Genomic DNA, 24,455 nt, shown 5'->3' with positions numbered 1-24,455 from the left:
CTCTGCCTCTCCCCTGCTTGTGCTCTGTCTCTAAAATAAATAAAGATTAAAAAATTTAAAAAAATAGAGATTATTTTCTAAAATAAAAATAATAAAAAATAAAGAGATCCTTTCTTTTTCTAAGGGTAGTTCTTTTCTCTGTGCCCATAAATCCAGACCCACTGTTCTACTCCAGAACAAGGGCAAATACCTAAAACAATAAAATATATGTTTGAGAAGAGGAAAACAAGGACAACTACCACTAGACTCTGTGTCTTGTATCAATATCATCACCCTCCCCTTCCTTGCCTTTATATTACAAAGTTTGAGGTTAAGATCCTTGTTGATGGGAAGCCACAACTCCATGTCTCCACATTATGCCTTCATTTATTACCAACTCACAGCAGCCAGAGGCCTCTCCACCATCCCAGCAACTGGCCAGTGCCTAGCTGGCATCCATATCATCAGATCCAAAGGACTCTTTTTTTTTTTTTTTTTTGACATTTATTTATCTTTGAGAGACAGAGACAGAGCACAAGCGGGAGGGGCAGAGAGAGAAGGAGACACAGAATCTGAAGCAGGCTCTAAGTTCTGACCAAACTGTCAGCACAGAGCCAGACACAGGGCTCAAACCCACGAACCGTGAGATCATGACCTGAGCCAGAGTCAGTTGCCCAACTGACTAAGCCACCAAGTTACCCCATCAAAGGATTGTTTCTTGATCATGCTATGGTATCTGCCATTGTGGAAAACTACCACCTTTATTTAAACTTTCTTAAACTACAGATGTCATTCAACCTGACATTTTTTTTTTTTTACTCATCACCCCATATCTTCAGCCGAAGGGGTGAGACTGGGCAGCCGTATTTTATATCAAAGACCACAGGTGATAGGAGTGGGAGTACACACCTGGTCAAGGCAGCTTAGATCCCTGATGTGACCTGGCTTAAAAAGAAGAGTCAGGGGCGCCTGGGTGGCGCAGTCGGTTAAGCGTCCGACTTCAGCCAGGTCACGATCTCGCACTCCGTGAGTTCGAGCCCCGCGTCGGGCTCTGGGCTGATGGCTCAGAGCCTGGAGCCTGTTTCCGATTCTGTGTCTCTCTCTCTCTGCCCCTCCCCCGTTCATGCTCTATCTCTCTCTGTCCCAAAAATAAATAAACGTTGAAAAAAAAAATTTAAAAAAAAAAAAAAAAAAAAGAAGAGTCAGACCTATCAGATTCTCTTTTTCTCAGGAATGTGAAATAAAAAACACTTTGGCATTTTGGCATAGGAGCTAATAGGTCATGATGTATAAAGAGATTCTGGAGGCAATGTTTGACCACGTGAGGCCAAAATTATAAGAGTTAGAAACTATGAATGAGCAGAGGAAAAGATCCTGAGAGAGAAGAGATAAAGCCAATACAGAGAGTAATGAGCTGTAAGATTCAGGGAGGTGGAGGGAACTTCTGACCTCCAAGACCTTCCTTCCTGGAAACCAACAGCTTCTCTAGAGTTTTCTCCTTCTACTATTTATTCTCTCCCCCATTCTTTGAAGACTATTCTCTATTTGTTCTTTAAGTATTAGGGGTTTTTGTTGTTGTTGTTGTTGTTGTTTTCCCTTTGAGGACTCTGACCTTGGACCTTTTTCAATCTACACACTTTCAAAGAAACATGGTTATGTCTTCCAAAACTGCTTGTATCTGATGATGCTCACTCAGATCTTAATTTCTAGGCTAGCTCTCTCTCCTGAATCTCTCTCCTGAGCTTTTGGCCACGTTTACCCAACTGCCTAATGGACATTGCCGTTCCCCACCTCAAAATCAACATGTCTAAAATTAAAACTTTCCTGTCAAACCCACTTTTCCTCTGATACTGCTTTTCAGTGAAGGAAACTTGCAGCTGAAAACCAAAATCACCCTAGACTTCTCTCTCCTTCCAATCCATTTGGACATTAAGTCATTTTCATGCATCCTCTTCTACTTCTCTACACTGCTTCTCCTCTCCAGTCCCGCTGCTACTAAGTTCAGGGCCTCATAACTGCCCTCCTGGTTTTCTTGGTGTTTAAACTATCCCTGCCTGTAACTCTTCTGTGGCCTTCCCATTGTATTAAAGGAAAATCCAAACTCTTTAGCATGGCATCAAAATCTTCCATGATGCTTTTCCTGGTTACTTCATCAAGATAATATTCTGCCAAACTCCATCCAACCACAGTTTCAAGGTATCCGGACTTTTTGTGACTCCAACAACATCTCAAGTGTTGCCTCTGTCTGGACTCCTCTCACCGATCCCTCTTCCAGGAAGGCTAACATCCCTTTCTCTTCCAGTCAACACTTTTCCTAAGTCATCCTTCAATATTTATGATCCTGCCTCCACATATAAATCACTATCTTTTTTTATTATGTCCCAACTATACTCTGACCAGATGTATATGACTTTATGACATTTACTTTTAAAATGTTTGTATTCCTCTACTTAATCTGGAGGGGCAGAAAATATATCATTTTTACTGTTTGTCCTATGCCTAGCAGTGAACATGTTCAGAAGATGCTGTGGAGGAAAGGGAGGAAATGAATACACTGATCCTCCATGGGATAAAACTGGCCTATCCTCTGACAGAAAAGACTAATGCCAGGTAAGTGAAGTCATGAAATTTTATGGTCATAATTAAAAATGCCTACCAAACAAGGAAAAAACAAAAACCTCTCCTACACTGAGCAAGAAAGTGCACCATCCTCTTCTTCAGAAAGTGTAATGTCACCTCAAGTAATTGGAAGCAGAAACTTCTCAAAGGTTCCCATAATGATAACTAAGAAAAATGCAGCATTTTCCCAGACTAAACAGAAGCCCTCAAAAATATAAAGATTTGGGGGACATCTGGGTGGCTCAGTCAGTTAATTAAGCACCAACTTCAGCTCAGGTCATGATCTTGCAGTTTGTGAGTTCTAGCCCCAAGTCAGGCTCTGTGCCTACAGCTCAGAGCCTAGGATTCTGTGCCTCCCTCTTTCCCTGCCCCTCCTCTGCTCACGCTCTCTCTCAAAAATAAATGAACATTTAAAAAAATATACCTATAAAGATTTTACGTCTACATTCCTATCCTTGAGAATATCAAGGATATGAGGCTGGAAATTGCTCCATTTAGACCCTGATAAGGTGAAAATGGAGCCCATCACAGGGAATGGTCCCAGTACCCTGGCAGAAAGAGGCAGGAAACACTCTGTCACAGCTGAGAACTGTGCTAAAGAGTCAATTAGTCCCTAATTAGCTAAGCAGCCCCTGATGCTGCCTGGCTTGAGAAAATGCTTGAGGACAGTTTAAATAGGAATGTCTCTTAGTAACAATCTCTGTTTAAGATGTAATAAATGACTCATTCAATCCAGGATGGGAGAGGACCTGGCTGCTCTAGACTGGGGTCCTCTGGGCTATGAGTCTAGTCTCCGGTGTCTCTACCCTTTGCCCATTCTGTCTCAGTGCCACCTACCTGTCTAGGACTGAAGGAAACTGGCTAAAACTTGGGAGGCACACTAAGACAGCCTGGGGAGGACACACTGTAGAAGGCACAGGAAATAGGGAGGGGTCCTTGCAAAAAGGGCTCCATTGGCCAAGGGCTCAGCACTTGACAGCTTCTGGGGGGAAAAGGACCTGAGAGAAAGAACTTTTGCCTGTCAAATAGACACACAAGCTGAATATTCCAATCAAGAGTGGGAAGCTGCTTTGGCTTCTACATTGTGAAAATGATTGTCTTCCTTGACACATCCTAAGGGAGAAAAGGGTAGGCAATGCATAATTCTTCCGTTGGCTGTTCTGTCCCAGGGCTCCAGGCAGAGTTGAGCTGGATGCTTGCTTACATTTCCTGTGTGAAATAGTCTCTTCACATTCTAGTTCCTGCTTTCTTATTCTCCAGGTTTCCTCAGAGAATAATGTGTGTGTCAATTCCTGTTGGAAACATTTGCTGATATTCTGCCCACACCTCCACCGCCACCCAAGTGAAGGGTAAGAACATCATCTAGGTCACTCCCATGTGTGCTCATTGGAGCACACATTGTAAACTGCAATGCCTGCTTCATTATCTGCCTAGTACAACCTAAGTTCCTCAAAGGGAGGAACCATGTGATATACCTTTGAATCTCCAGATTCTGACCTGGAGCATTGTCTAATCTCACATGTTTAATAAAGGCTTATTGAACCTTTCTTAATAAGGTGAAATAGTATATAATATTATGTTATATTATACTTTTATATAATATAAGATGAAATAAGGCAGGACTGGTAATACAGCAATATTCTAAACTGAAGCAATAAAGACACTTTAAATGGGAGACAACCCAAGTAATAGGTCTGTGAAATAGGAATACAGAAGGCAAATCTACACCATTTCTGTCCCATGGAGCCCTTTGCCAATCTGGAAATGTCTTTGGGCCCCTTCTCAAGCATTCTCTTTTAAAGACGTAGTAAAATACATAATATGACAAAGGAAACCAATTATATTGAGATCATTACTGAAAGAACTTTTTAAAATTATAACTTAGTAATATGTGTTTATTAACTCCTAGAATAACAAGGTCAAGTGGAAGTTCTAAAAACTATAATTTTTAAGTAACAATAAATGTCAACAATGATGAGGTTTTTGGGGTGATAGTGGGGTTTGTGGGGCGAGCTGAAGGCCAAGAAAGAATTCTTAAAGAAGTATTTGGGGGGCGCCTGGGTGGCGCAGTCGGTTAAGCGTCCGACTTCAGCCAGGTCACGATCTCGCGGTCCGTGAGTTCGAGCCCCGCGTCGGGCTCTGGGCTGACGGCTCGGAGCCCGGAGCCTGTTTCCGATTCTGTGTCTCCCTCTCTCTCTGCCCCTCCCCCGTTCATGTTCTGTCTCTCTCTGTCCCAAAAATAAAATAAACGTTGAAAAAAAAATTTAAAAAAAAAAAAAAAAAAAAAAGAAGTATTTGGTGCAAAAAGGTGATTTTATTGAAGCACAGGGACGGACCTATGGGCATGCCCCAGGGCCATGAAGAGACACTGGTTATATACTATGCAGCTGGGGGAGGTGAAGTCCTGGGCGAGTTTCCAGTGAGATTTTCATATGCTAAAGACACACAGGATATTGGAGGCCTACCTACTGTCAAGCTAGGGTTGTTTTTCCCTCTAGCAAAACATTAGCACTAAGGACAGTAGGGAGTTCCTGGAGAAATATTTTACTCTGCCAGCCTCAAGCATATGTCAGTGGACTGCAAGTTATAAGGAAATTTAGTTCTATCTGCCATTTCCTTCTGGCTTTGTTTCCCACATCACTATGGAGGGGAGACTTAGGTCTTGCAGGACTACGATTTCTATCAGGTAGCCATTTGTTTTTCCCCTTTCCTTTGTTCTTAGGCAGCCAGGAGTGCCGGAGGAATATCACACATAGCCCACCTGGGGTGGGGGGGGGGAGGGGGCGGTTTGCAGACTGTCAACTTTCCTTATGCTCCCTCATCAAACAATATTTGAAGATATCGGCCATAACAGCAATGTGACATGAAAATATCTGTACCTTCTATTGGCAAGAGGTGCAGATACTGCAGTACCCCTGAGGTTTGTTGTCCACATTTGTGGGAACACTGAATTTCAGTTAGTGATGAGTGAAAATAAAGAAATACATTTTCTCCAAGAGGCAAGATCATGGATGCCCTGAATTCGTGGATTCCGTGAGTTCAGTAAACCCCCTGTCTGTGGAACACAGGAAAACAGAACACCTAAAGTAACAACCAAGAATAGCAATTCTTTCATCTCAAATCAGTGCAGGCCTCTACCTACACTATATAGTACACAGCTGTTTCAGAGGTGCTTAGGCTTATGAAGGATATGAATATCCACTTTACATAAAATGTAACAGTTTATAAGGCTTACTATAAAACTACAGTAATAACAGCAGGGTGGTATTTGTTTAAAGATACTTATATAGATGAATGACGCAGACCTAGTGAGTTCAGAAATCGACCCACACCTGTTCAGTCAGTTGACTTTTGACAAAGGGGCCAAAGCAATTCAATGGGTTTAAATACTTTTTTCAACAAGCACTGCAAACAATTGGATATCAAAAAAGCTTAACCCTCACCACATATCACATATAAGAAGTTACTTGAAATGGATCTTTGACCTGAATGTAAAAAAAAAAAAACACAAGAAGAAAACATAGGAAAAAATATTTGTGATCTTTTGTTATGGAAAGATTTCTTAGGTATGAAAAACTGGAACCATAGTGAAAATTTTACAAATTGGACTTCATAAAATTTAAAATGTCTGCTCTTCAAAAGACACTATTAGGAAATGAAAAGATAGGACACAGATTGGTAAAACAAGCAAAATTTGCAAAGCTCCTACCTGATAAAGAGCTCATATGCAGAGTACATAATTACACAAAAAGCTTAGTAGATAGAAAGGCAAAAGATTTGAACACCTGTTTCACCAAGGAAGATGTGCAAATGGCAATGTCCGTATGTAAAAATACTCAACATCATTAATCATCAAGAAAATATTAATTAAAAGCACAAGGAGATACCACTATATCTACCACTATATCTATATCTATTGTATATAGTATCTAGAACTATATACAATCATTCAAATGATTAAATTAAAAGGGTTGATAATACTGTTAGAGACCACGTACAACAACTAGAGCTCTAAAAATTGTTCACACAAAGGCAAATGATACAGTTATTTTGGAGAACAGTTTGGTAGTTTTTTATAAAGTTAAACATACACTTCCCATATGACCCAACAATTCCATTCATAGGTGTTTACCCAAGAGAAATGAAAACATATGTCCACACAGCAAATGTTAATAGTTGCTTCATTCATGTAGCTGAATGTCCATCACCAGCAGAATGGATAAAAATATTATGATATATTCATACAATGGGATACTTAACAACAAGCAGTGAATTACACACGCATGCAACAACATGGATGAACTTCAAAAGCATTACACTGAGTGACTAAGTGAAATATGCCAGACACGATAGACTGCATTCTGTATGGTTCCATTTACATGATATTCTAGAAAAGACAAAACTATAGAAATAGAAAATAGATTGATCACTTCTTGCCAATGGGCTGTGGGTGAAAGGAAGGGATTGTCTACAAAGAGGTATAAGGGAACTTTCTGGGGTGCTGAAAATATCCCACATGTTAATTTGGGTAGTGAATACACAATTTCTATGTTTGTCAAATTCAGTAAACAGTATACTTATAAAGGGTGGATATTGCTGCATGTAAACTGTATGTCAATAAAACTGGACTTTAAAAAAATTCTAAAGTTTTATCAGAGAGAAATTATAAATGATGTTTTGTGACTAGAGCTAAATTGTCCTTTCAGAGAATTCAGTTTTAGGATTCCCCCCCAAATGAAAGGCATTTGTGCATACTCTACAGACAGGAACAGATGCATTGGCTCACTATCTTATTGAGTTTGTACGCTATTTGGAAACTGAATTGCTTTGACAAATTACTTGCTAGGCAAGAAAAGCATTAAGGGATTATTTGTCCACCATGATTTCAAATTTTTCCCTAATGATAAAATCACTTGAAATAAAAGAGGGCAGCCAAAGTAGTTTTACTCAGGGAGATATTGTTTCATACATAGACGTGTACAAAAGAGTATAAGCAAGCAAAGGAAATATACTCTAATTTTGAAATTTTTAAACTTACTTTAAATGTTATGATAATAGCAAACAATTTTAATGCTAAATAGCACATATTTCAGATTTCCTTATAAGTGCTTCTCAACTTAAAGACTTGAAATCACATGTGAATGTGGGTGTTTAAACTTCACTTTACAAATTGAATCTTTACCTCTCAGACCACTTTAATACCCATTTTAATGCTGTTTGAGGATTCTGTTAGATTGTATCACTGTTTTTACTTGTTTATGTGCTCTAATGTTTTCCTGCTGTGCTATAGAACATTTTGCTTTAATAGGATTCTATGTATTTCAAGAATTTCTTTGTAAGTGATGTGCCTTTCAAAAAAAGCAAGGAGAAGCTTCAAAATCTTCATAAAAACAATGTCCTTCATTTACTTGTTGATAGAACATTAACATTATCTGCCTTATCCAAAGTAATTTATTTTCATTCACAGTTCATAGAATGTAGAACCACCACTTATTTTAAATGAGTTTGTATGTAACCGTCAAATTAAATGAGTTAATTTTTACCTTTGGGCTTTTCAACGTATCGTCATAATAATAGTTGTTTTAATGAATGGCGATAATTTACTTTATGTTTTTACTCAGTTTTTTTGCCAGAAAGACCAAACTAACTTCAAATATTTTTCATTTTTTCCAAAGATATGCTTGATTTCCAAGTAAGTATTTATTCTATTTACAGGAGGTCTATTCTTTCATATAACTAGATCTGCTGCTAATACAGGAACCACTAGCCACATGGCATTATTTAAATTAGTTAAAATGAAATAAAACTAAAATTTTCAGTTTCTTGGTCACACTAGACAAATTTCATGTGGTCAGTAGCCATATGTGGTCTGTGGCTATCCTGCGGGAGATCACAGATATGCAATATTTCCATCACTACTATTCTACTGGAGAGAGCTGATCCAAATCAAAGTCAGGAAACTTTTTTCTTAAAGGCCCAAATAGTAAATATTTTAGAATTTATGGACCAACAAGCAAAACTGAGGTTGCTATTTAGGTACTTAAAAAACATTTGAAAAATAGGTCCATTTAAAGATAGAAGGAAAAAACACAAGCATTCTTAACTTGATGGCTACACAAAGCAGGCAACAGGCTGTATATCTTTCAGTCCTTGATTTATTAACCACATCTTTATCGAGCACATCCATGTTTTAAGCAAAGCTAAATATTAAGCAAAGCATAGTGAAGAAAACCTAGTTCCAGCTTCAGAACATAATAGGAAAGGCACTATAACAAAAATTGCACAATTAATCAATTATTATAATATAACAAATAAAATGATAGAGATAAACAGGGTGTTATAAAAGGAAGTAACAGAAGAATCTAAAGCCGTGTGAAAGATTGGCTAACTCTAAAAATTATACATTATCGGCAACTAATATTATTTTGTAATATATGGCATCTACTGTTTATTATAGACTTTCTAGGTGACCCATGTGAGAAAGATGCTATAAAAATTGATAAATCTAGGTAATATTTCTAAGTGGATTTATGTTTAAATATATTACATTCCTATATACCATCTGTTTTATATATGTGAAGTAATAGCACATCTAAAAATTATATTTGCTAAAATAACACTCATTGATGTTTGGTCTTTTATTTTCCTTTACTAGAATATTTTATAAGAATAAAAATGTATAAGTGAAATGCTTCCTTGTAACTGGAAGAACTGACCACAAGTTAACTCCTAAAATGGCCCCAATATCCTATTAATTGCTTATACCAAAATTCAAATTGAACCCTTCACTAAACAATACAGTGCGATGCACATAAAACTAGGCCACTTCAACAGCTTTTTTAGAACGTACCATTTTTTTCATTTATGAGAACTCAGCATGCAAATCACGAAAACACAACAAAATAAAAATATATACTATACTCTCTTCCTATATAATGGCAATGTTCCTGAAGATCATTTTGGTTTTCTGAGCCCTTTATTGCACTTTGCAGTTCATCCAAATGTGGCCTCTTTTATTGTAGTGTCAAGAACATGATATAAATCTAAATACTTCACCACCGAACATGTGAGAGACCTGAGAGAGCAGAAGCCATTCTAGACGCCACGTGCCTTGACTGACAAATAGACCAAGCCGAAGTAGTTTAGATATCACATCATGTGACATCTGCTTTGTTTCGATAAATAAACCTAGAACTGTTAAAATATGGCCGATTACACATTGAGATGAGGGTGAAATAAAGAGAATGGAATATTTTCTGAGGTCATAACACTCAGTATTAATTCTACAATTTCACTATAATTAACGGGCCCAGGAGCAAATCCTTCTGCTGATCAGGTTTGAGTTGCTCTTTTATGGCGACAAATGAAGCACACCAAGAAAGTAAAATTTGACATTCCCTTCATGGCTTCTTAGAACAATGCATGTTGGAATGAAGCAGAAAATAGTGGAGTTTAAAGACAAATTAAAAAAAGAAAAAGAGAAACAGTGACTGAATCCATCAAGACAAGATTCCACTTTTGAATGTCTACGTGCAGCTCGGCTCTTCCATTACCTCTGCATAATTTTCAGCAGGGAGCTGCTACTGTTATTCTTTAATGCAACCCTGTATATAAATTAAAGATTCTGGCTCCCTCAAGGCAAATATCCTGAATTCATCTTTACTGAAAGAGAAAAAAAAAAATTTGTCATACCTTCTTAATCCAGAAGATTGAAGGTCCCACACAGGAATCAGTTCTTAATGTCGTCTGGGATGGAGTCATATTGACAACTAGCAGACATTTTCCTCATGGAGCATGGGACTTCTTCTGAGCACCCAGTGGCCGATCCATAGATGAGCTCATCCTATGCCTCTTCCATCTGAGATCCCTTCTGTCTCTGGGAAGGAGCCCCGCGCTCTTTACTCACACAGTACCATCACCACTGAACCTGGGGGTACTCCTCTGATGGTTTCCATTTGCTGGAACGTTTGACACAGGAATTGGTGCTTGTACAGAGGTGGAAGGGGGACAGGGTTGGCTGCTGGGGTCATAGGAGGTGGTGAGGTGGGAGTAATTAGCTGCCTTGAATCTACACCTGGCTTTGTTTCTGTATAGAACCTGTATCAGTTGGATCAGTGTGTCCTGATTCTTGAGATCTCAACCATATCAAAATGTCATTTGGCCCAAGTCCAGACTCTGTACTTACATTTCTAATGTTCCACCGTAACCATCTATCACTGAGACCCATCACGTTTCCTTTTGATTACTCTAGCCCAGAAGAAAGCTAAAACATTTTCTGGGATCTCTTTTTCCCAGCGGGAGCTCTCTGCTTCATTCGAGAACAGTTCTCAAACCCTAACCTAAATGATGGCCAACCATTGCCAGCGTATTTCAGAAAGTGGTTCTCCTTTCTCTGGAATTTTTGTTTATGCTATTTCCTTACTTTCTGATATCATTAAAAATATGTGTTTTGTAGTTTATTTGCCTTTTTGTGGTTTTGCAGTCCACGTGTTGGCTTGCCATGACCTACTACATCTTGCCTGAAAGCAGACCTATTAAATTTATTTTTACATGCTGACATGTTTAATCTACCTCATTAATGCTTCTGTTCTATACAGCAAAAGAGAAGCCTGTCACAATGTTATCTCTCTGGTGAAGGGACAGAGATGAGTATAAAGTCGTGCTTTACAGAATTTGGAAACAAAGTATAATCATTTTCACTGGTATGTATATATTTGAAGATACCACAAAAAGACACAAAACTGTTTTTAAAAAATTAAAAGCAGACAAAAAGCAAAGTTGAACGTTGTCCAGTAGTGATGACCTATCTGTTTTAATTCAATAGTGACAAATTCCTAAAGTTTAAATATATTTCTTATTACATATTCATACATTTTATTAAGATATTTATTTTATTAATAAAATATTTAGGAATCTTTCTGCCCTCACTTGTGTCCTTTGAAGCTTTGAGCAGCAGGACTGTTCACTGAGGAAAAGATTGGAGTGTGTTACCTGTTTCCACGCACCCCCCCACATGTCCACCTCACATCCACACACCACCCACATACGTAGACAAGTGGCACTTAATTGCATGTGAAGTTTGTCACCCTCCCCTATTCTGTTGGGTGCTTTAGGGGAACAGGTCAATACTCTCACCTATTGTTTTGTGATTTTTTAAATGACCTTTTTATTTTGGAATAATTTTCCATTTACAAAAAAAAAGTTGCAAAAATAGAGTTCCCATATACTTATCACCCAGTTCCCTCTAATGGTAACATGTCACATTCCCATGGTGCATTGTCCAAACTAAGAAGCCAACACTGGTACATTACTATTAACTCCAGGCTTTATTCATATTTCAACAGTTTTCCACTAATGTATGTTTTCTGTTTTAGGATTGAGTCCAGGATACTGCCTTCTATTTAGTGTTTTGTGATTTTGTTTCAACCAATGTTTTGGAAAGTTCCACATTTAAGAATTCAATGTCCTGTTTGTGCTTATATACAATTACTGAATTTTCATCTGAAAATTGTTTTCGAGTGCAAAAGTGCCGTGTTTTTCACACTCCAAACTCCTAGGCAGGCCTCTGAAGACAACTTGTCCTTTATTTATGACACTATATATTAAACTAACTGAAAATCTTCAAAATAATGCTTACTTTGTGCAGAGTCCATGAACTCCAACCAGAACACATAAAAGTCAAATTTGAGCAATAAATTTTGATTGATTCTGAAGTACCATTTAAGGCACTATTTTCTGAATAGATTTTCATGGAAAATATTTTAAAATATCATTTTATAAGAAATTATTTCCTATAGGATCTGAAAGGTCTTTAGGTAGATTTTTAGGAAAATGTCTGAACACTTTAAATACTATTTCAGATTGCCAGAATGACAAATTGTTTAATTATTTTATTACAGTGATTTATCACTCAAGTTTCAGTACTCTGATCATTATTTTTTTCACTTCAACTAAACAACTGGCATTTTTCTGTTTTGTTCTTCTTGTTGTGTACTCTGAAGCACTTTCAAATTAAAAAAAAAAAGAGGTTTTTATCTAGGGGCCATTAGTGAATGTGCATAAGCCATTATATTGAGTGAAATAAGCATTGTGTGATTGAAGATTAAATAAGGGAATGGATTATGGTTCCATTAAAGACACAAAGATATTCCTGGAAAAACTATGAAAATGTGCTTTTCCATTAAGGAAAAAACACTTATCAGCAGGGCCAGTCTGGGTAGAGATTGCCTACTATAATAGAAAGCAGATATTTCTTATACATGAGGAGGGCATTAGGCTTGAGCATAGTGTAACTGTCAGGTAGGACTTCAATTTCTGAAAGTTAAACTTGTAACTCACATCAGCCACAGATGACTAAAGCTGACACCAGTTCAAGGGGGCAGCCATGATTCTCGTTAAAGGTGGAAACGTTTGGAATTAAGACGATTTAGCCTAAAGAGAAAATGACTTAAGTAAGGGTCACACATTTATGGCTTGAAGTTTTATTTTGTTTGGCCCAGACAGTGTGTTTGTTTATTTGTTCTAATTTCAATGGGGCATTGGCTGAACCCAGTCCCCACCACACATGATGGTGTTCTTGCCCTGTGGCTACCAGTTACCATCACAGTTTACACAATGTTCCTATGAGAAAATGGCTCTGTTTCCACGGTGTTATTCAAAGTAGAAAAAGGAACTGTGTTTGAGAAGCCAGTGTTCTCCTTGCATTGATGTTTTTAATTGGCCCTGAGGATATTTGACCTCATGACCCTGGTAGAAAGGTGCCATAATATTCATCTGAAGGTAGTGGGCATTCCCCTGATTTTGAAGTTGTAATTAAGATTGGAGTCCAAACATACTATTTTTTACCTTTATCTCTTGCAGAAATGGCTTAGTGTTTTTAAGCCCAGACTCTGCAGCTGGACTGCATCAGTTTATATCCCCACTCTGCTGTTTATAATTATGTGTCCTCAGGCAAGCACTTAACTATGCCTCAGTTTCCTCAACTGTAAAAGGAGGGTAAATATAGGTCCTGCACACAGAGTTGTTGTAAGGCTTCCATGGGTCGACGCGTGGGAAACACTGAAAACAGGTCTTGATATATAGAACGTGCCACCAGAGTGTTAGCTATTGTAGTTGTTACTCATTTTCTGACTGTGCTCATGTAGAATATATTTTACATTGGTCACATAACCTCCTAATTTCTAAGTGACCGATAAAAAGAAACTCATCACGGTGTCTGGCCCTCCCCCACACTTTGTGCCTCCATGTGGCAGCACCAGCTCCAGGGTGTTGCATATTAAAGGAGGTAAATAACAACGGTGAATAAAATACATTCAGAAATGACAGGGACCTTAGAGATCATCTAGTCCAGGAGTTGGCAAACTTTTTCTGGAAGGGGACAGATTGAAAATATTTTGGCTTTGTGGCCATATGGCTTCTGTGGCAGCTACTTGACCCGGCTGTTGCAGCACAAAAGCAGCTATAGATGATATGGAATGAATGGGCGTGGCTACATTCCAATAAGACTTTTGGTGGACAAATTTGAATTGTATATAATTTTTACATATCATGAAATATTATACTTCTTTTGATTTTTTTTCAACCATTTAAAAATGTGAAAACCATTCTTAGCTCACAGGCCATAAAAAACAGGTGGACTGCTGAACTTGGCTGACCCTTGGTCTAGTCCAAAGCTTACAAACCCCAGTGCTTTCACCTAGGAATTCCACTGGGAGATTTTTTTGTTGAGAAGTAAACTCCAAACCCACTAAATAAAAATCTCTGGGTGGTGGGCAATGGAATCTTTGCTGTGAACATGTTCGAGGAACCACACTTCGACAAACTACCCAAGGCCTTCATGTGAATATGGAGGGACTTCATGGCCCTCTTCAAAGATTTAGAAATGATTTATGAAGGTTGAGTATTACAAGTACCACACTGCAAAACTGAATGGGATCCCTTGTGGCTTAAATTTTTTAAATTTATTCTTTATATTCTTTTATCCTTATTTTCAAATTCTCCTGCCAACAAAGGTCATTATTTTCTTTTACTATGTTGTAAGGATGTGGTAGCACCTTGAAATTACCCTAAAATAACTGCCCATTTGAGAAATCTCATTTTGTGTTTTGTCACAAAAACATGTGCATATTTTTTGACACATTCTTCGTGGTAACAAAAATAAAATGAAATAAAATCTGGATGCACCTGGGTGGCTCACTCAGTTGAGTGTTTGACTCTTGATTTCAGCTCAGGTCATGATCTCATGGTTGGTGAAATGGAGCCCTATGTCACATTCTGCACTGACAGCACAGAGCCTACTTGGGCTTCTCTCTCTCCCTCTCTCTCTGCTCCTCCCCCACTCAGTCTCTAAATAAATAAATTAAATAATAAATAAATAAATATCTGAAAACAAATGGCCTGGTGAATGAATTCTGGTGCGTGCTTACTTTAAATATTATGCCTGTACTTCCCTGGAGGAAGGATGTCTATTACATACCAATAACATCCAAGAAAAGGGCAGAGGAATATATATAATATAATTCCATTTTCATTAACAAAGGAAATATTCTGGCATTTGATGACATTGGTTACCTCAGACAGTTCAGACTGGAGGGGGAAGTGGAGGATGAAAGATGTATTTTCTTTAAATACATCTTTATTGTTTGACTTTTTATAGGAATGGTTTTAAAATAGAAAAAGTTTAAAGTGTAAATTAGAAAAAAATCTCTAAAAACCTTCATAGTCTGTTTGGGACAAGAATCCATTTCCCCGATAAGAAAAGGAGGTCTGCTTTCTGAGACTCACCAACTCCAGCCAAGTGGAGAAAATTTAATTTATTAATGTGAATCTGCCTGCAAAATCACACAATTATCATCGTTTCTTCCTAACTCAAGTCAGCAGTTGAAGAGAATCTTTGAAGTGGAACTCCGTTATATAAACCTCATTGAAAGTCAGGTAGAACCCTGACATTGAGTGAGCCCCTGCTTTACTCAACAAGTCGGAAAGAGGCAGGCTATTCTGCTTTTCTGGTCCTTATTTTCAATACACACAGAATAATTTCAATAGCCTAATGGTTTTCTCCATTACAGAAAGTTTTTTAGAAAAGTAATCCATTGAAATAGTTGCTAATTACACAGCTCCCCTTAGACTTCCGCTTTGCAATAGTGTTTTCTCAGCAACAGATTTCTTAAGAATTATGGAGAGCACGTTACCAAATGTTCATCTAAATTATTCCGTTTCATTGTGGCACAACTGTCATTTCCATGTAATTACATTCGAGCGTTAGGTAACTGATGCTTTCTTAAGAGAGGAAAATAGATGAATCTAATAGCTCTATGAAGAAGTTCAAAATTAAATACACTCAAGTTCAAAGTGAAAATTTCAAGACAAAAAGGGAAACTTCATTCTCTAATTGCAATTTATCCATTTGTGCACACAGCGTTGAGTGTCTACATGTCAGGACCTGCGCTAGTAAGTGTGTATGTGCTATCACCCGAAGACAGCGGCTCGTCTTTTTACTCATTTAGAAAAAGGAAGCTCTGAGAAGCTGGGTAACATGCAGTCACACACTGGTAAATGCACAGAGAATTAATGCAGGTCTATGTGTGTATGTAACAAACGTTGTTGTAGCACAGTTGCCAGTCACTGTTTAAATATGTTATGAATGGGGCGCCTGGGTGGCTCAGTCGGTTAAGCATCCAACTTCGGCTCAGGTCACGATCTTGCGGTCCGCGAGTTCGAGCCCCGCATCGGGCTCTGGGCTGATGGCTCAGAGCCTGGAGCCTGCTTCTGATTCTGTGTTTCCCTCTCGCTCTGCCCCTCCACCGTTCATGCTGTGTCTCTCTCTGTCTCAAAAATAAATAAACGTTAAAAAAAAATAAATATGTTATGAATATTAATATATCGAATCTTCATAATAACTCCAGAGGGGGGGACTTTTGACCATACAGTTTATAGGTGAGTCCATTCAGAGGAAGGTTACTCAAATGACAGAGCTGGACTTGAAACCCATGCAGTCAGACTCCAGAGGCCTGTTTTGACCCATCCCACTACATGGCCTTTTATGTCCTGAAGGCTTTGTCGCCCCCTGCAATGGGCTGTTTTGGAAGTCAGACTGACACATAAGGACAGAAATAGAGTGGATTGGGTGCTGAAGTCAACAGCAGTGACTATAACGTTTGGAACTCTGTCATATTAAGTGACTGAAAAAAATCCAGCTCGTTGCTTTTGGGAAAAGAGGAGGAGAGAATTTCTTGTATCATGCTATGGACTGCGTTGTTCATATGCTAAACCCTAACCCCCAACGGGACTGTATTTGGAGACAGGACCTATAAGGAGGTAATTAATGTTAAATAAGCTCATAAAGGTGGGTCCTGATACAATAGGATTAGTGTCTTATAATAACAACCTGACTGCCCCTCTCACCCCTGTCCTTCTCTTCCCTGGGGACACACAAAAAGGAGGTTCTGTGAGCAGGATGACAGCTACCTGTAAGCCAAGAGAAGAGACCTCAGAGTGAAACTGGCCTCACTGGAACCTTGATCTTGGACTTCCTGCCTCCATAAGCATGAGAAATAAACTCCTGTTGTTTAAGCCACCCAGTGTATAGTGTTTGTTATGGCAGCCTGAGCACACTATTTACATGATGGCTCTGAAAATCCTGAGGTTAATCTAATTCGGCACAGATGGATTCAGGGGCTCAAATAACAATATTAGGTTCTCAATCCCTCTCCTCCTCCCCTGCTCTCCTTTTTACCCATTCTTGTTTTTGTTTTCCTCTGAACTGACCACATTCTCAGGTCACTGTCTGCTAAGTGCCCCCGCCCCCCACAGGCTGACATGATTCTCAGTCACTAGCTCATCCTAGTGGTGCTAGTGCATAAATCCCAAGGGGAGGAATGCTTCTCTCCCCCCACAGTTCTGACAATTGAGCCTCACTAACTAGCTTGGGCCAGATCCCTGAACTAATCACTATGGATTGGCTAGGTCCAGGTTACTTATTTCCCCCTGGAGCAGACAGCCTGGGGGCGGCCCCTTTTGAGCTATTGGCTGGGAGTGGAGCAGGGTGGTTCCCTGGAAGAAAATCAAGATGGTTGCACCAGAAGAGAGAGGGGATCCCAGGCTGGCAATACTAGTAAGTCCACTGCAGTGTTACCAACCTTCTACTAGGCTGCTAATTGTCACAGCAAACTGTGCACTGAAATGACTTGGGATCTTGTAAAAACTACAGATGCCAGAGGCTTACAGTTAGAGATTCTGTTTAGATACTTTTCTCAGAAGACTTTCAGTGTTGCAGAGACTAGGGGCTCTACTCGGAGATACTTACCTTTTTTATTTGGTAGCTTAATGAGATACAGTCTTTTCAGGTTTAAGTTATTGGAAGTCAATAAGAGTGTGATATTGTGATTAATATATATATTTGGTCTTCATCACTGTTTCTGGCACAGAGCTCCTAAAACCCTTGGAATTTCTTAAGTGATAAGAGTGATAATGGTGTCTTCATATTCTTAACAAACCTCTTTCAACCTCACCTGAATTTATGTTAATGATGCAATTTATGGAAAGCACCAAAGGGTGAGGGCTGGTTGCCAGTGTAACCAACCAAGTGGTTAGAAGGTTGGAACTTTCAGGCACACCCCCTGACCTCTTGGGAGGGGAAAAGAGCTACAGGTTAAATCAATTATCAATAGTCAGTATTTTAATCAATCATGACTATATAAGGCCTCCATAAAAACCCAGAAGGAGTAGGTATGGAGGCCTTCCAGGCTGGGGAATACGTAGAGATTTGGGGGGAGTGGCACCCAGATTGGGCATGGAAACTCTGTGCCCTTTCCCTGTTCCTCACCCTATGCAACTCTTTCATCTTGCTGTTCCTCAGTTGTATATATAATAAACTGGTAATCTAGGACATAAACTGTTTCTCTGAGTTCTATGAGCGAGCTTTAGCTTTAATCCAACCTAAGGAGGGGGTGGCTGGAACCTCTAACTTATACCTAATAGATCAGAAGCACAGGTTACAAACTAGGCTTGCAACTGGCATCTAACTGGGGTGGGGCAGTCATGTGGGCCTGAGCCCATACCTATGGAAACTGACACCATCCCAGATGGAAAGGGTCAGAAATGGGTCGAATTGTAAGATGCCCAGCTGGTGTTGGAGAATTGCTTGTTGGTGGTGTGGACCTCCAACACACACACTGGAACTAGTGACCAGAATTTTAGAGAGATTCCTAATTCAACCATTGTTTAATGTCTGGGAAAAATACTCCTACTAAAATGCAGCTGTGTACCGAAACGACATTCCTTTCTTTTTTTTAATTTTTTTTTTTTAATTTTTTTTTTCAACGTTTTATTTATTTTGGGGACAGAGAGAGACAGAGCATGAATGGGCGAGGGGCAGAGAGAGAGGGAGACACAGAATCGGAAACAGGCTCCAGGCTCTGAGCCATCAGCCCAGAGCCCGACGCGGGGCTCGAACTCACGGAGCGCGAGATCGTGACCTGGCTGAAGTCGGACGCTTAACCGACTGCGCCACCCAGGCGCCCCTACTTTCTTTAAGAACTAGTAAGTAAAAGAAAACTGTCCCATGAGAAACATTAATGGATAGAGTATAAATATGCAAAGCAAACTAAAGGAACCAGAAAGGAGCTTAAGGCCAGCAGGACAAGCATGACATGAATTCTTCCTATTTTATTTTTTGACTTACCATGTATACATGGTGCTGATAATGTTCATTTCCAACAGGGAAAAAAAAAAAAACTGGTGTATTTTTCATTTACATGCATCTGTCTCCAAGTATCAATCATTCCGAAATTTGCTAACATTGGGACTGCCATTGATATTATATTTATTTCTGGGATTTATTTTCTTTTTGTTTTGCTTGTGTGGGAAATAAATATGGAAACAAAATCCAAATAAAAGAGCAGAGTAAGAGGGAAGAGAAAAAATAGCATGGAAAGTCTGAGAAAACACGTTCTTCAGAACTGATGAATTTCCTAGGTGAGGAAGCAGCATGGACATTCAAAGAAAAAGGAACGAAGCGAATCTCATTTCGGGCAGAGGTTGTTCAGTCTGCAGGAGAGCCTAATCTTCTATGAATATGCATATTAACAGAAGTGTGAAATCTTGCTCTGAAACGGTTGGGGGAAGAAATGGAAATGAGCATTTAAGTGGCAATGGGAAAATGGTTATAATATTCTCTTAGCTATATGCAACAGAAAATAATTCTGGCCTTGTACTTAAGCAGAAATGGAGTTTGTAGAAAGAATAAAGTTTAGCTCATAGAAGCACAAGAAAACTAGGCTTAAAATGTGTGCAGAAACAAGGTCAGACGAGAGTCCAAAACATACTACAAGCCAGTGTGATGACACCACTGCTGTCACCATGAGAATCTGGACCTTGCAGTTGGCTCGCTCAGCCCTAGGCTCTGAGTGTCCTTGTCACATGCATTCTGTGGCCAGTATCACACATACTCAGTGTAAACCGTGATTTCCCAAGCAGCAACTCCCTCATATAAGGAAACTAACTGTAACCAAATTGTATTTAACTTCTCTGAAGAATGTGCAATTTATCAATACCCAGTAAAAAATGAAGATGCTTATATTCTATCACCCGGCAATTCCAGTAAGTTGGAGTATATGCCTTGGTAAAACTCAATGAGCACAAGGATCTACATACCCAAGGATGTTCATTTAAAAAAATTTTTTTTAAATGTTTATTTATTTTTTGAGAGACAGAGAGATACAGAGCACGAGCACGGGAGAGACAGAGAGAGAGGGAGGCACAGAATCCAAAGCAGGCTCCAGGCTCTGAGCTGTCAGCACAGAGCCCGATGTGGGGCTTGATCCCACAAACTGTGAGATCATGACCTGAGTTGAAGTCAGACGCTTAACCAACTGAGCCACCCAGGTGCCCCCCCAAAGATGTTGGTTGAAAAATAATTATCCTCTTCAGATCTTTATCAGTGGCTTAAGTGGAGATTTGAAAGAATGCTTACAAAATGCCAAATATCAAAAGCTGAGATAGAGAAAAAACAATTTCTAAAAAATCCATCTGGATCAGAAGAGAGATTCCAAATGTTTGTGAAAGCCTGAAGCACTGTGGTAAAACTGACAAAATGAAGTATAACAAAGGTACAATTTTTTCTCTCACTTTAAAAAATTTTTTTTAGTATTCATTTTTCAGAGACAGAGTGTGAGCAGGTAAGGAGCAGAGAGAGAAGGAGACACAGACTCTGAAGCAGGCTCCAGGCTGTGAGCTGTCAGCACAAGCCCGATGTGGGGCTCAAACCCACAGATTGTGAGATCATGACCTGAGCCACCCAGGTGCCCAAAGGCAAGGATAACTATCTTTTTTTTTTTTAATGTTTATTTATTTTTGAGAGAAAGAGCACAAGCAGGGAAGGAGGGGGCGTGGCGTGGGGAACAAAAGATCCAAAGCAGGCTCTGTGCTGACAGCAGAGAGCCCGATGTGAGGCTCGAACTCACAAACTGCAAGATCGTGCCCTCAACTGAAGTTAGACACTTAACCAACTGAGCCACCAACGTGCCCCTCATTCACTTTTTAATAACCAGCTGTGTACATACAGAGTAAGGAAGACCTGACTTGTGGAGGAATTGCCTATGAAAATAACTTGAGGGGTTTGGGTTGACCATGAACCTAATACGCATGTATGCTGCTAAATTAACTCTGCTCTTCGGTTACATCTGGGCCTCATGCTCAGTTCAGGAGGAGGGACATCAGCAAACCAGAAAACCTGCAGAGGAGGGAGATCAAAGTAATAAGTATGCTATGTTATATGAAGACTAGTTGGAGGAAGCAGTAATATTTAGGCTAAAAATAGAGAATAAAGGAAGACATAACTGTCTTCTAATGCTATGTAGAAGAGAGAAGAAAACTTAAAACCACAGAATTTCCATTAAACATGATCTGTATTCTTGTAGCAGATAAAACACGAACACATGGTTGGACATTATATGAATATGCATTTTGTTTTGGGATAAGAATGAACTAACATCTGTAGGTTTTCAATAGGCAGCTTAATGAGCTAGTGAGTTCCCTACTCCTGGAAGTAATCAAGCAGAAACTCGATAGCTTATTATCCTATTGGGTGAGAGATTTCAAACATTTTAAATTTTCTTAATATTCTTTTGCATTGAAAATTTTCTTTTTCAGATAAAAAAAAATAGTTCTGCAGAGTCAAGGAAAAAGAATACTAGTAGTTTGGAGAACATAATATATTTAAAATTTGTTACCTAACTGATCTTAGAGGCCATGGGTATAATTACAAAATAATCTTATTTTTGTCTCGCTTCCTTTTAATCCTGTTCAGTGGGGCTATTCCTTTCCCTCTTTGGATGACATCCTGGGCCAGCCTGTGACTTCACAAATTATATTTAGGTAACAGTCCTGCAATCACTTCAAATCACAAACCCGATCTAATGTATAATTGAAACATCCATTATTGGATTACAATCAAAAGTTGAACTTGATTTAAAGTGAAAACACTTCTGCCATCCTGTCCTCAAGGACCTGGGCCTTTGGTTGGCCACTTGCAGTGCGAGAAGACTCCAAGGAAAAATCCTCCCCAGCAGGCACTTTTGTAAGATGGTTGTATGTCCTCAGGAGGTTGTTGGGGTTGGAGTTGACACTGACCTGTTCTCATACAGGAATCTTTTGATCTCTGGGGACTCTGTCCTGGAACCCTCCAAGTGTAGCTCCCTTGTCAAGGGCCGGGCCTCAGCTTTGGCCGGACTCCAATGTCCTCCCATAGTCTCTGTTCTGGCTGCTCTAGTCACCATGCCTACCATCCCCTTTCCTTGGCAGACCATGTACTTAGGGAGATCCCTTTAAAAACGCTACAGTTTGACTTCACAGCCATAGTTTCCACATTTCATTTTGGGGGTCATTACACCTTCCTCTTGCTGTATCACAAGGCAGGTGCAATTACTTCCCAGGGGCCCCTGTTTACTCTTTTGCCATCAGATGTTTTCACTTCCTCAGGCATGAGGTAAGTCCCAGTCCATGGGGTCCAGGAGCACCTATCACGCTCTCTGACTGGTCCCACTGAAACCCCTCTCACCTGACCTACCACTGGGAGGCAGCACCACTATACCCCTCTCCACCTGGGAGGTAAGAGTGCAGCTCTCACCTAAAAAAAAAGTCTCCTGACAAATCCTTCCCAAATCTCAACTCATCTGATCCTTTTACAGCTGTGTTCTGAATGAAGCCCCCCCCCCCCCACACACACACCGGGTAAAGGACTCATAATTTCAATGGACTTGAGTAGATTTTCTCTGTAAATTTGCATTTTGAACATCTATTATTTCTGAAATCTATCATATCTTCATGCCTGGGTAAAAAATTCCAATTAAACATCCCTCTTATACTCATTTAGTCCCCTCGACAAACCTATTGGATAGGTGTCAACATCCACCTTCTATAGATAGGAAAACTAAGGCACAGAGAGAGTAAATAATTTGTCCAAACCATAATCATACAGCTTGTAAATTGTGAGATAGTATGTGAATCCAGGATCTGTTATTCACATGTACACCACACTATTCAGATTAGCTGGCTTTGTTGTATAGAAGAATCAACCTACATGTGTAATTTTCCTGGTTGGAACAGGGGGTAGAGGGTTGTTATTGCTGAATAGCTGGAACGAAACATACATTTCCCATGACTGTATTTTGTCATTGGCTACACAAAAACTCTTCTTTGGGGGTGTCTGCCTGGCTCAGTCGGTGGATCGTGCTGATATAAATAATATAAAATATCAAAATAAATATATAAATTATTTTATATAAATACAAAAATAAATTATAAAACTCTTGTCTTAATGCATTTGAACCAGTTAGTGGGGACTATATGTGGCTCAGACACCCTCTACAATGGATTCTGGGTACAGCAGTTGTGCTAAGGAATGAGCATAGCTCTCTTACTGGGGTATCATTGACTCTTGACCTCAGGGTTTTGAGTTCAAACCCATCTTGGGTGTAGAGATTACTTGAAATAAAATCTTAAAAAAGAAAAAAGCTCTTCTTTGTATACAATATCCTGATATGGGCAGAAAAATAACAGCGGCATGTGCACGTTAGTCAGCTAATTTATTTGTTATACAACAGAGGATAAAAATAAACATTTGTTGAGCATTTACTAAGAGCCAGTGTTTTACCTAGATTCTTTTGGGTTTTTCCTCAACACAACACAAAGTTAGTATTTTTTCCATTTTACAGATGAAGAAAGAGAAACCCAGGGAAACCACCAGAGAAAACACTAAAGACAGAAGACCAACCTTCTTGTTCCTATTTTACATTTGCTAGAATTTGCTGGTCCAGGTCTGTAACTCCTTATGACCGTATTTCTCCTTGTCTATCACATGGGAGAGTAACATCTATCCTGTTTGCTTTGCAGGATCCATGTGGGATCAAATGAGACGATGGGTGGGTAAGAATTTTCAAACTCACACAGTAGCGTCCTGATTCAGGGAATCATTCTAAGTTATTCCCAGTCGATGAAGACAGCTGCAGTAAGTAACACTGCAAATTCTTCCTTAGCTACATGTCACATGACAAGGACTGCAGAGATGTTGTTTGACAGGGCAGCTAGTATGCATGCAGGAGAGAGACTGTGTCCTGATAATCAGTTAAACAGAAGGAAAAGAAACTTCAAATTAGAAAAAAAAAAAATTCAAAAATAGTGTTGTATTGCTGAGACAGGGCCAAGCTGGGAAACCTTTGGGATACTTTTGTTGCTCTTGAGAACTATTAGAAGGCTTGAAAATGAGAGCCAGGTGGAGGAAAAGAGAGAAAAGCCACAATAGATGAGCAGAGAGAAAAGAGGCACAAAATCACAAATTCAGGGAAAGCAAGCTTAACAAT

The 24,455-nt window shown here is 39.3% G+C and overlaps 1 protein-coding gene across 5 annotated transcripts in view; it reads left to right on the top strand.

The window, feature by feature from the left end:
- Positions 1-11,515, top strand: part of METTL25 (methyltransferase like 25) — a 161,344-nt gene extending 149,829 nt beyond the window's left edge. For 3 of the 5 annotated variants that reach the window (XM_040491303.1, XM_040491304.1, XM_040491309.1), the window contains 3 exons: positions 2,483-2,589; positions 3,859-3,947; positions 9,621-11,515. The gene's annotated coding sequence lies outside the window, so the exon portion shown is untranslated. The remainder of the gene's footprint in view (positions 1-2,482; positions 2,590-3,858; positions 3,948-9,620) is intronic. The other 2 variants (XM_040491305.1, XM_040491306.1) reach the window with 2 other exon arrangements.
- Positions 11,516-24,455: the final 12,940 nt, after the last annotated feature.

The sequence above is a fragment of the Herpailurus yagouaroundi genome, unplaced genomic scaffold (genome assembly GCF_014898765.1).
Source record: "Herpailurus yagouaroundi ecotype Mexico unplaced genomic scaffold, PumYag 182, whole genome shotgun sequence".
Classification (NCBI taxonomy): Eukaryota; Metazoa; Chordata; class Mammalia; order Carnivora; family Felidae; genus Herpailurus; species Herpailurus yagouaroundi.
The sequence above is the reverse complement of the archived record's forward strand: the minus strand, read 5'-3'. Positions and strand labels throughout refer to the sequence as shown.